The sequence below is a fragment of the Colias eurytheme genome, chromosome 2 (genome assembly GCF_061535395.1).
Source record: "Colias eurytheme isolate Ceu_HAF_F1 chromosome 2, ilColEury1 Martin Lab GWU primary, whole genome shotgun sequence".
NCBI classification, from domain to species: Eukaryota; Metazoa; Arthropoda; class Insecta; order Lepidoptera; family Pieridae; genus Colias; species Colias eurytheme.
In genome coordinates, this window is record NC_142981.1 from 10,843,546 (window position 1) to 10,857,452 (window position 13,907).

Here is a 13,907-nt window from a genome sequence, read left to right on the forward strand (position 1 = left end):
AACCATAATTCTTTTAGAGTTTGATAAAATGATCAGGCAGGTATTTTCTTTAATCCTCTGAATTCTCGGTTACTAAATTGTATCGTTGAAATTATTCTTAATCGCGTAAATTTAATAAATAATCATATGGAAAACACTTTTCATTTGTTTTTTTACTTTCACGCCCAACTACTATACAATAATTACGTTGTTTCGGTATTTCGACGAGAAAACGCAGGAAACATCCGTTGTATCATTTTAGATAGATTGTATATTTTGTATCTGTAGAATTGAAATCAAAGCTATGTATATGTTGTCTCCATTCTTTTCTTATCGGATTGTTGATCCCAATGCGAATGCGTCACTTAAATTTTATAAAAGACAATTAAGAACATCAAAAATAAAGTGATACGTAAATATTTCACAGTGCAATATATTATGTAATTAATAATAATTATATATTTATGAAAAAATAATTACATCAGATTTAATAATAGCAATTGTTTTGAATGTACATAATATGAATAAATGATTACATCATAATAGTAATAATCACAATTGTTTTATTTCCCATTTGTTGCAACCCTAGCATATTTTCATGTAGCAGCAGAAGTACCTACACTGGCGGCGCGGCGGCATCGTGCGACATCAAAGGCATTGCCTTACTAGGTAAGTTTATAATGACTCATTTCTTTTATTATATAATTTACGTTTTACTTTTACAGAATCCGATTCAATGGATTATGAAGACGAGTCACACAACGCCATACGATAGTGATGATGAATGAACATTTCAATAAATGCATGCGTGTTTTTTATGTTGTTTTGTAATTGTTAATTGTTTCTTAAATAAAGAAATAAACTAAATATTTAAATGATGATTTGTTATTTGCAACACAACTTTATATTTGAGATTCTTTACAAATGTATATTTAGTTTTGTATCATCAAATTTATAAATTTTATTCCATAGTTTTCAAAATTAAATGTAAATGACCATAAAAACATTAATAAAGTAAATCATTGATGTAAGGTCAGGGAACGTAATACATATATACATCTGACCATGTAGAAGCTAAGTCTTGTTGACTGCTGAAGTCTGTAAAGTTTTGTTGTCTGCTGAAGTCTGTACGCAATGAAAATGTCTGCCGTTTCGAAAATAAGTTTTTAAGACCCTAATAAATAAAATATATGAATGGCAGATCTGGTCAAATACTTTCAAAATTGTATTTTTTTCAGCACTTTCATAAGTGTCTGCCAGAATGTTATCCGCGTGATAATGGTCTGCCATTGTTATTTTCCGATAGTAATAATAATCTATTTTCAAATATCAAAATGGCAGACGTGGTCAAATGGTTTCAAAGTTCGCCAAAAATTTCCACCTGTCTTACCTAAGCGCGCGCCCCGTCCACCACTCTGGGCTTAGTGACTCCTCATCTCATGTATAGTAGGTATAGGGGAATCAACACACAAAAATCCAGGTCTGGTCAAATACATACAGGTAGCTTTGCGCTAGCTCTCTAGCTATTACTTCTTATGGAGAGAAAACGTAAACACTAAACATGTACCACGGGCGAAGCCGGGGCGGACCGCTAGTAAATAATAAAATAATAAATAGTGTATTAGATTTGTTATTGTATCTTGTATACCTACGAATAATTATTCTTACGTCTTGTTGGGAAATGTTCAAATACCTACCTATTGAAATAATTTACTGTTACAAATCATTAGTGTTATTAGTTTTGAGTGAATAGGCATGGATCAGAAATTCAGAATATAATATGCTACTAACTACTCAAATACATACATGTTTACACAACAAACACCACTGACCTCTATAACTATAAGTTATAGAGGTCAGTGACCGTCAGTGACAAACACTATGGATACCTACGCTCGCGAATGCAAATTCGGTGATTTACTAATTATTGATACCTACCTAGTCATTGAATTCGTTTTGAAATAGCCTGTACTTTGTAATTTTTAGTGTTATAGACATTTATAAAATGTGGTGCTCATTTTTTTTTGTAATAAATTATCCTGCTACGCTATTGTATTTTCGTTGTTTTATTTCAAGTGAACACCCATACAATTTTGTCACGAGCCGCCTCTGGCCTCTGGGTGAAATCAACCAGTCAAATGATTTTTGTTCTAATTGTATTTTGGTAGTAGTTTGTTTAGAATTTACATTACCATTGTTTAATTTTTATTTTGTATTTGCAGTAAAATAAAAAGATGAAAAACTTCATTAGGTATATTGTACGACACCTCACTCTGAATCGCGCTAGCGAAATTTTTTCGTTACAGAGCACATATACAACTTTCGGACAATCTTCATTGAGGCCGGCCGGCAAATCGAGTATGTCGAGAAACTTCACTTATTCGATGGAGGTATTCTACCTTCCTTCCTCCACAGTTGTGGGACCCCGACGTGCATTGAACACGCAGCTTTCTGATACTAGTAGCTAAAATCAAAACCACAGATATGTCTGTGATCAAAACCATAATAATATTTTTACCTATTATTTTACTAAAAGTCGAGTGCATCGAAATCGTAAATATGTTTTTCACCTTCCTGGTTTTTTTTCCATAGTAAATAGTGTTGTTGTATGAATAATTATTCTTACTTGTTGGTTATGAAATGTATATTGAAATAATTTACTTTTACAAATCATTAGTGATATTAGTTTTGAGTGAAAATGCTTGGATCAGCATAATATCATATTTGCTACTTCAAATACATGTTTTGATAAAAAAAAACAATAGTGTAATGTAGGTAATAAAATAAAACTGCGTTTTATTGTAGGTAATCAATTTTGACATTATTTATTTCCCAAAATTACAATAAAATAGTTTACGCCAACAAATATAACTTTTATTTTTATAACAATCCTACTTCCTACTAATGCGAAAGTTTGTGAGGATGTGTATGTGTGTGTTTCACGCAAATACTACTGAACCGATTACAATGAAATTTAGCACACATATTGAACGTAACTTGGACACATTGAATAGGTTTTATCCCGGAAACCCCACGGGAACGGGAACTATACGGGTTTTTTTTTGAAAATGCGGGCGGAAAGCTAATCGTTCATAATAATATAAACCGTAGCAGGTGGCGTTTTGAAGTTTTGTCTACCCATACAGAAAAATGAAAACCACAGGAGATTGCCCAAGTGACTATGGCACTTGGTATCGCAATCAAACTTATTGTGTCAAGATGAAATATAGCTCAATTTAAAGCTTGATGTTAGTACTTTTAGATATGATTAAAGTTTTTATGTAAATAAGCCGCAGTTCGCGACAATAACAATAAAACAATAGTTTTATTCAACACTTCAAAAAACTACTTAATCGAGTTTAAACTAACGATGAACGTTAAGTTTTACATTTATTACATAGGTAATATTTTAATTTACAAGACAAATGTGAAAAGTAAATCGTAATTTAAACATTATTTCAAAATAACATCGAACAATGCGTCGAACACATTCATTTGACATTTCAAATAGAAACTATGACATATGACGTTTGCAAGAGAGATAGATATAGGTATGTGTCAAAACAAAACTTTTACTTTTATTTCTATTTATTCGGTATAATTACAACTTAATAGTGATAAATATGATCATTATAAATACAAATAGGAATTAACAATATCACGAACACGTGACACAACTAGTATTTTACCGATTCCATACGTAGTCATACATGTTTCAAAAGAAAAACTTTTACTTTTACTATTATTTCAATTTATCCGGTTTAATTAAGACTTAATATTGATACATATGATCATTATAAATACAAATAGGAATTAACAATATAACGAATACGTGGCACAACTAAAATTTTACCGATACCACCCGTGGTCATTCTCCTTTGTGGGTCATTTGTAACAGGATGGCGGTTCTACAGCGAAAAAAGAAAAATGATGGTCAGAACGCTGATACCGGATACCTTAAGATACTGTAATATAAAATATTACTAGATTAGATAAAATATTATAGGTAGTATCTTCACCGTGTGTGACGCGCTTTACATTCACGCCATCTAGAGTTAAATCTTTATCATTTTTGTATACGTCTGTGTGTGTAAACGACCCTGTATGCAATGACAGATGTTAAAACGCATAATTTTACCGAATTGGGTGGATTTTAAGGCAATGATATAACATATTTCAATAAAATATAATATTCAGTAACCGCCATGACTATTCCTAGGTTTGATGACTATTCCAATTACGCAAAAACTCAAATAAACTAGAAATGTAGAATTCAGCGCCATCTAGCGGGATATTGGCTGGGAACAGATCGTTGCAATCACCTTAAGCTATTGCATAGCTTCTATCGCGGGCCTTGAGCGCGGGGACCGAATCCAGAAATTCCGTAACTAAAAAACTAAAGTGATATCGATTACCTTTGCCTTTTTATATGTGTTGCCTTGTTATGTATGAAATTCCTGCCATAACAGCGTATTTACATCAAAAGATTTTGAAAATCATGGTAAGGTTGGTACGTTTCCCTACATTCCTTAAACCACATTTATGATTCACATCGTACTATATTAAATATTTAATTATTTTTAAAGAAATCTTCAGACCCGTCTTCTTACCATATATCGTGTATGCCGTAACCCGAAGTCACATCTTCAGGCATACATTTGAGATGAGCCGCTTAGCGATTGGCATAAAATATTGTTTTTGCCAATATCTGAACAGGGAATTTCAGTATGGACAGGAGTCGGGTTGAATACGGTTTAAATGTCAATCTTATAGTGAGATGGATGTAAATATTACTTAATATATTTGAGTAATATCTAAAAAAGTTTTTGTTGCGTCTTCCTTGTTGGTTGTTTATTTTGACTACTAAATTACTTTTTGGATTATTATGATCAGTTTGCCTGATACCACAGATTATTGATGCAATATTCAATTATCTTGTCCGATTCATTTCATTTATTTGGCACAAAAAAATACAGAAAGAAAATAAACAGTTAAAATACAAATTTTACATTATAATTATGCCAAAAAGATCCCCACGTCAGCAAAAGTTACAGGGAAAGTTTCTGTAACACGGGTTATTTGTGACGACATCGACGTTTAATTATATTTTTTAATTGTAATAAAATTTTATGAAAAAATATATTAACTTGCACGGACTTCTATTTAATTATAGCCGTTGCCTAATTTGTTTAAAGAAAAAACAAAAACAAATTAAGAAGACTTATAGATCATTCCAGACGCATGCAAATCATTTGTCCTTCACCCCTTGCAATAATTGTCAAACCAGGCAGCTGTTTTCTAATGTATTTTAGTGGAGAATAAATAGTCTTTTTAACTGACTGCCTTGAAATCTCCGAGTATCTATGTAAAGCTTTAATGAAAGCGCCTTCAAATGTCATATTTTCCGTTTTATTAATAGTTTTAGGCTAAGGTTTTTGTCACGCTTGACAACAAAAACTCTAGCCATTTACATAGCATAGCAGCCCATAGCAAATTCAATTGAACAGGTACCAATTACCGAGTGTATGATAAGATATAGATACATTGAAAAATGAATAGAATGCGAAGTGCGAACCTAATGCTGTCAGAAGCCCAAGGCCTAAAGAAACATTTTCTTTAGAGTTTCAGCTGCAGTAGCAAGGAAGCACTCCTTTCACCTTTGTAAATCAAAAGATATTATACTTCTGAAGTTTCCCATATCTCGCCATTTAACATGTTAAAACATAGGTAGGTACATAATTTATTCACAATGCCACAATACTTTTCACTCGGAAGTCTTATTAAATCGCTCTATCCAAAGTGACTGATTGTTGGAGCACAAGGTTCGTGGTGTGAATATTTTATCGTCAACTTGTACCATCTGTCTTCCGTCCAATATTGTCCTGGCGATGGATGGACGAATTGGTGGCTTCTGTTTTTTTTTAAACTCTTTCTTTTTGGTCTATAGTATTTTGTGGAGGTATGTTATGGATCTCTGTAGAGCCTGTTGTTTCGTTTTGGAACAGAGATTAGAAACTTTTATATGGATTTTTTATTGTTGTACAAATATAAAAAAAAAATATTGTACTCAGTCAACAGGCCAGGTACTAAAATTACTTTAAAGGTATAGACTTAGGTATAGAAGACGGTTGCGTTAAGGTATTTTTTTCTCTTTTATAAAAATGTAAGTATCTACTTACATACTAAAATTTCAATGGACTAAAACCGTAATAAAAATTACAAATGTGATAACTCTTTTGTTCCATTAGCTACTAATATTCCACTCGACTTAATTGACTTTAAATATGTAGGTTACTAGTAGTAGGTACAAAAAATAGGTAGGTATACAATTTAGTTCTCAGTTGTAGGTTTAATGGGGAAGTACCTTGAAATGTTAACATTATCTCTAACTGATACAAAATGATCTACAACTAAATATGATTGCAGCTAATAGTTTTTATTGGTTGTATTTACACGAGTTATTCATAGGGAACGTAAAATATACTTTGTCTTGAAAATAAAATGTTAAAAATGGCTCAAAATGTCTAATAGTAAACGCAGACAAAATTGAGAGAAAGCTTCCACGGTTTCATGGTGTAATGGTTAGCACTCTGGACTCTGAATCCAGCGATCCGAGTTCAAATCTCGGTGGAACCTGTTCTTTTGTTTTTCTTTATATGCTTCTACTTCGAGAAGACATAAATAGACAGTTATTAACTTAAAGGCTTAATTCTTTGAATATAGGTTATATTTTTAGGCATAGATACTTACTCTTTGTTTTATAAAACCTATCTGAAGCTATAGGGTTTTACTGTCCTTATTATATTATCTGTTGTATCAGTAGACATTCTAAATAACATATTAACTTTTCGGGACATATTATTATGTTGCGATGTTATATAAGTTTTTGAATACTAAAAGATCGTCTAAAATAAGTAGAGGAAAGTCACCAAATATGGAATAGTATCCTAATATGGAATTCCTTCATTTCTCTAAGACTATAAGTATGAATCGCAACATTCGACCATCTTCTGTTTCATTTGGTGTACTAATTATCGCACTAACACCATCGAGTTAGTTGCGCGAATTACGTATGGCAGACGTGTTTTGTTTTGTTGCCATGCAGAAATTTTATAAGGTATGTAATAAATGAGTATTTACCGGCTAATAAGTTTGTTTACATAAGTGTTATACAATTTAGTATATCGGTATTATGTTTATTTTACCATTTTGTGATCTTTTGTCTTTAAAATATTGTGAATTGATAAAATATATAGAAGAGTTTGAATGAGTATAAAAATCCAAATATGGACAGTCGTCGGTGTCTAATTATGGAATACTATAAACTTGCTATTTTTTTTTTGTTTTTAGAATGTCAGGTTCACAATCAACCTAACGAAAAATCTGGGATGAAGAAAAAACGTCACAATCTATAAAATTCGTCCGGGAAAAGAAAATGGGGTATTTGAAAGCGGCACAGGATTTCCAAGTCCCTAGGACAACTTTATTTCATCATATTATATTTATATTTCTTCTTTCAACGTTATTAACTTTATTAAGAGAAACAATCGAAAAAAAATAAGGATGATAGTGAAGAAGAAAGACTCTGAGGAACTAGACGTTATCCAGTTTGATGAAGGTAGTTGACATGATGAGTTGATGGTCCAAGTGCCTTCTGACTCTGCAGATGCAGAATGTAACATACATGCATCAGCAGAGTCAGGAGGTTTCTTTTCAAGACTTTTTTCCATGGATGAAAGTGGAGAAAGTTGAATTAAATGCTTGATGTATGGGCTCTGAACACATTATGATGTGCTGGTCCAGATGGATCTGGATTTGTGACTTTTGCAAGTAATTACGTAACTTCTTTCATTTATCACAATATGTTACATTCATTTAATTGATCTCAAAGATATTCATTACATTTTTGTTATTGTTATGTTGATTTATGCTTATATTCCATATTTGGTTACTTTCCTCTATAGATATACCTATTATCAAATCTGTTTAAATTACCTTACAAACACTCACTTTCACATTTTAGTGTTAACATCTTCCGAAGATTCCAATTAAATAAACAAGATGGCGCTGATTGGTCATCATTCCTTCTCTTTGAATTATCTCTTCAAAGCAAACGCAAAAGATATTTCCCACACGCACAGTAAGTAAGTACAACTACATATATCTCCCGGGAAATTCCGCATCAATATCGAGTCACTCCGCGAGATGAAGCCTGGCATGGAAATCTTAATCCAATACGCTACGACATAATGATTTATACCGTGCGATATGCTGATCGGGTGCGATAAGATGACGCATGGAAGTAATTTGCTTATTGCACGCCTCATAAGCGAAGCGTTGAGGTGGGTACTACTGTCACTTCGCGCAAAACATCTGATTTTTCAAACTTAAAATGTCTTTATGTATCATACATTGCACTTGTAAGATAATACATACACACACATATTAAGAAAAAACACTATTTTTAACGTTCATGATATTTTTGATGTCATTTTTGTTATTTAAACTAGTTAAAAAACAGTTTAAAAAAGTTCTGTCTTGGACGTCCGTGTGTCTGTATGTGCGGATCCTTTTTCTTGTTAACACGATAGCGACCGAAATACTTTACTAATCGAGTCTTTTTTTTTCTCTTACGCTTGAGTATGCTCAGGAATGCCCTTTCATTTTTCAGGGTCTGATTCGATGTGGTTTAATTGTTATTAAATAAACAAAAATAATAATTAATAAATATTTATTAAAAAAAAATTATGAGGCGTGCACTTTTGGATTTTCCAAATTATTTTTTTTCTCTTACGCTTGAGTATGCTCAGGAATAGAACCCTTTCATTTTTCAGGGTCTGATTCGATGTGGTTTAATTGTTATTAAATATCTAAACAAAAATAATAATTAATAAATAATTATTAAAAAAAAATTATGAGGCGTGCACTTTTGGATTTTCCAAACTATTTTTTTTACTTTTCGATTGGGTAATAATGGTGATCAACTGATCATTATTATAACGGCTTTATTTCTTGTACAAAGCTAAGGACTTGGGCTATAATCGAAAACATTGAGTGTCGTGTGACAGATTGTAATCTAATAAGCGCAATCATACTTATTTGTTGTAAATTAAATCCAATTTGTAGTTGATTAATTTGTTGATTGATAATGCCCACTCCACTGAAGTTAGGTTCTATAAGTAGGTATGTGTTGAATCTTTTTATTTTTAAACTTGTAAGATAATACATACACACACATATTAAGAAAAAACACTATTTTTAACGTTCATGATATTTTTGATCATATCTAGTCAGAAGACAAGCATAAATTCCCGCTGATATTATACTAATAACTACTAATATTTGTAACTTCATATTGTTTTTTTTTTAATACTCTACCTACTATTATGAGTGCAAACTTTTGGAGGTGATGTAAAATGTTACTATGAAGAGGGTTTAATAGGTAGGTACAACAATTTTAGAAAATTGCACTTTCAAACATTTTATTTACTACTTATCCAAAAACCATCAATCATCGAACGTGTTTTAAATTTCTTTTGATTTTCCATAAAGCTCCAGCAGAATTTTAGCGCTGAAACTCTTTCCGCAATACACTCAAAATGTACACACCTGAGCGCAATCATATTACAGCTTCCTCGTTCTAGACGGATTTTTTTGAGACTCCTATATTGATGTACAGTATGCTAATACTTCAGCCTGACAGAAATTGAAGTTTTAATCTTTTCCTGTAAGGTATGGGTATTAAACAACTACACACATGGTTTAACGATTAAATATGAATTTATAATAATTGTTAATTGACTACCCAATGAATAACTGAATTGTTTCATTCTTTGCGATTTAAGCGTACCTACGGATGAGATTTTTATATGACAACCATCAAAGGGCGTTGCACTTGATGTTAAGTTTTCATCGCCGCCCATAAGCAAATGCAACGTCGTGGAACATTACGATTGTTTTGTTGGCCTTTGAGAATCTATACTAATTTTATAAAGCTGAAGAGTTTGTTTGTTTGTTTGTTTGTTTGTTTGAACGCGCTAGTCTTAGGAACCGGTCCGATTTGAAAAATTCTTTCGGTGTTAGATAGCCCATTAATCATCACGCTAAAACCAACAAGAGCAGAGCCACGCGGGTGAAACCGCGGAGCGCAGCTAGTGTTTGAAATACGGGACGGAAAAAAAAGTGATATTTGATTTTTTCTAATTGTATTTGCAACGTATGTAAATTTTATTCAAGGTTTACTTCATTTAAATCATTAATAAATACCATCACTGTCGCTAAACAGATCTTAAACGGTGGCACAGTGTAACCGCACATTAATCGAGCGACAGCCGCTAACCGAAAGCGCTGTTTAATCCCCGTTCTATATTTGAAATATAGTCGGAACTAGTCTAAATTAACGGGACGTTATTAATGGGACGCTCCCGGTCCGATTAAACCCAATCTCCGGTAATCCGTGGGTGAGAGTCGGTTTATTAATTTGAGAAATTGTTCTATTTGTTAGGGTCTAATATTAATAATTGTGTCGGAATTGGAGGTGGTTAATCCAGCCTTTGTATGATGACAATAATGCTTTAATGAGGTTTGAGTACTTGTTGTTTAGTAGAGTACGAAATAGAGCCTTTTTCACATTAATGTATCGTAAACATAAATATTTTTTAATAAAAAAATATATATTAAGGGCAATGGGCACAAGGAAGTCGGATACACAGTAACTAGTAAGTAAGTATGTAGCTTCACTGCTTATCCCAATGGGATTTAACGTGGATTTTTTCACTCCGTTTTTAATCTTAATAATTTATCTTTTATCAGCAACTTCTTAGTTCTTCACGAACAATTGAATCAAATCCATCAAATAAAAACTCTTCGTGCACTCAAAGAACTTATCTTTCCAAATGTAACTACAGCTAACCCCAACATCGAGCACGCTTGGGCAAGCCATTATGAATCGCAATGTTTAGCTCGACGTCAAATTAAATTACCAATTTAGTACATTTCCCAGTTGGCAGGGCAGGCACGCACTAATTACCGAAGAGAATTCAATGCAATAAATCACGGACATAATATAACAGGGCTCAGTCGTCGCGTCGTTCAGGAATGCACGCCCCAAATCCACGGGTCGAGCCCGGATATATTTGAAACGTTGATTACGGGTACGGTGTCACCGGCCAGTTTTTGGCGAGTTCTATTTTGATTTTGAATTTATAGACCTTGTGTAGTGTGCTATTCACGTTTTTTAAGTTTATACTTCGTTTGATATGTTTTTTAAGTGGTAATGAAGAAAAGAATTTTGCCACATTTAAAACAATCGACATTGATTTATTTAAAATAATATAAAAAAAATACTTAACTAAAAATCGATATTATTAATTGCATAAAACTTTACTCCAGAATTGAGAACGTTTGGGAAAGTCGGTCAAAGATTTTTATTTTAAGAAGAATTAAAATCGTTTTTTTCTTGCTTTACTACTTAAAATATCTATAGAATTCGGTGGAGGTGGTCTGCACACAAAAATAATTACTTGGCTGGGTAGGGTAGACTGGGTACGGTTGAAACAATTTCACTTATAACGACCATAACTTTGCTTTTTATAACCCGAGCGATGAAAAATATATGTTAAATAAAAGAGCATGTATCTGTCTAATAATAGGCACTGTGGTTTTAGTTCCAGGTGTATTATTTTAAATAGTAGATCAAATTAAAAAAATGAATCCGATTTGTTTCAACCGTCCCCATACCAGGGGCGGTTGAAACAGTGATTGGGGTCAGTTGAAAAATATGCGAATAATACAAAATATAGTATTAAAATATGTTTTATTGATTGTTTATTTTAAATCAAACAATAATTAAGTAACTCTTTTACAATAAGGTCTGCTCTCTTAATATGGTGACATAAAAACAAGACAGAAGAACCTACTCCTCATCTTGTAATGATATCTCCTCTTGTACATTTTTATTTTTTGCTTTTATGGTGTTTCTTTTACATTTTCCTCCATCAAACATATTCCTTTTTCCTCTATCCAATCGTTTCTTCACTTGCTTAGCTCTTGTTCGTTTCAATATTAATTCTTGCTCTTTTTTATCTCTTCCTTATCTGGTGTGTCAGTGGAAATAGTAGACTTCCTGATTTTTCGCCCTCTATTATTATACCTTATATTGTTTCTATTATATCCCATTTTTTTATTTTCTTGCTCGCCAGAGTCATCTCGCATTCGAATTTACCTTAGAAGCGAATAATTGTGCTTCTCTGCCACTTTTCGCAATGATTCTCCGGTTTTCACCTCCTCATATGCATCTTTGTACTTCGATAAGTCTATTTATCTTCCCGAAATCTCTCTTACACGTACTATCCGCATCTAAAAAAACAAAAAATAATTAAAACAATGTTTCAACCGTCCCCAACTCCTACTTTAGGTAAAATACAGTTATAGTAATTGTAACAACAATGGTACACAAAAACTAGTCACAATGTCATATTCCACAAGATTCACTTCAAACAAAAACTTACACTTAATAATGTCACTTAAATAGAAACGCTAATAATTGGAAAAATCTCCAAGCAAAAATACTTACTTTTGGTCATAAAAACACAATAGGGTCTTATAAAATCAGCTGAAGCGCGCGGAGATCGACGCCACATTGTGGTTCGTGTTTAGAACAGTTGTGCGCTTCTTTTTCCCCTTGGACCCCTAACCCCCCCACCAACGGTTTGCGAGATATTCGTGTTGTTTCAACCGTCCTTTGTTTCAATCGTACCCAGTCTACCCTACCTAATCGAAATTTAACAGTATCATCTAAATCGTCTAACTATGCACATCGCGATAAAGTAAACATTAGGAAAATCCGCATCACAATATGAACCACGGCATACTGGCATAGATACAGGAGATCGTTCAAAATGTACCTAAGCTACAGCAGATGACCCACTGCATATTAATAAATAGGTTATTAGAATAAATACTAAATAGGTTATTAGAATTATAGAACAGTCTCCAAAATGCTGAGCAAGGTTTTTAATTCCGTAACAGAGGCAAAGCGCCACACAGCCAAATTGAACGTCGCAATTTAAATTTTCCAATTCGAAATTCAAATTAATGACGCGACTACAAGCACTTGTTTCGTCACTTGTTATCCCCACATTTGTTTCCCGCAATGGCCTAATCCCGGGTTTGTACCGGGATAATCCGGGATCACGAATCATGACACTATTGTTGTAAGTGTGAAACCGACACAAATAGGCCTACGGCTTTACGCACCCCTGCGATACACCTTCAGTTTATGCGGCAGATGATCTAATCAAAAAGGGACTCTATGATGTGGGGATAGAGCTTATATTAGATAAGTTATAATCTGTGTATGCAATGTAATTGAAATAAGAGTCCGAACTTAAAAGATGCTCTTTTTGACTCCGTTTTGTACCTTGTCCCATACACAATAAGATTCACTTTAACTGAGCATTATGTAATAAATGTAACGTTTCGTCGTAAAACGCCGTTTGTTCAAAAACAACTGTGCTTAGCCTTTTAGTGAATTTTTATTTATGTACGGTCATTGTGCGTTATTAACGAGATTATTTTGGTATCGACACAGTTTGTTCAAATATTGGCGTTTTATTTAATAGAATGGAAAATTGTTAAGTTTTATTGATTCATATTATGTACCACAGATCAATAAAATAAGTAGGTAGGTACTTTTTTATTGGTCTGTATTATGTACCTACAATGTACATTGTATATTTTTTTGATCATAGAGTCATACACAGTATGGTATATGTTTGTGGTTATTGATTTCTAATTCTATAGATACGATAATTTATCATACTTTAGCTGTTAGCTGGTGCTTAAGTTACAAATGCAGAATAACTCGATTGGTTTGTCATATTTCTCGAAGCACTGAGACAATCGTGTATGCGTATAATTCTTACATA

General features: G+C 32.8%; 1 non-coding gene across 1 annotated transcript; it reads left to right on the forward strand.

Moving 5' to 3' along the window:
• Nucleotides 1–6,543: 6,543 nt before the first annotated feature.
• TRNAQ-CUG (transfer RNA glutamine (anticodon CUG)) lies at nt 6,544–6,615 on the forward strand. Its single transcript has one exon. It is a non-coding gene; the product is annotated as a tRNA-Gln (tRNA).
• The last annotated feature ends 7,292 nt before the right edge of the window (nt 6,616–13,907 follow it).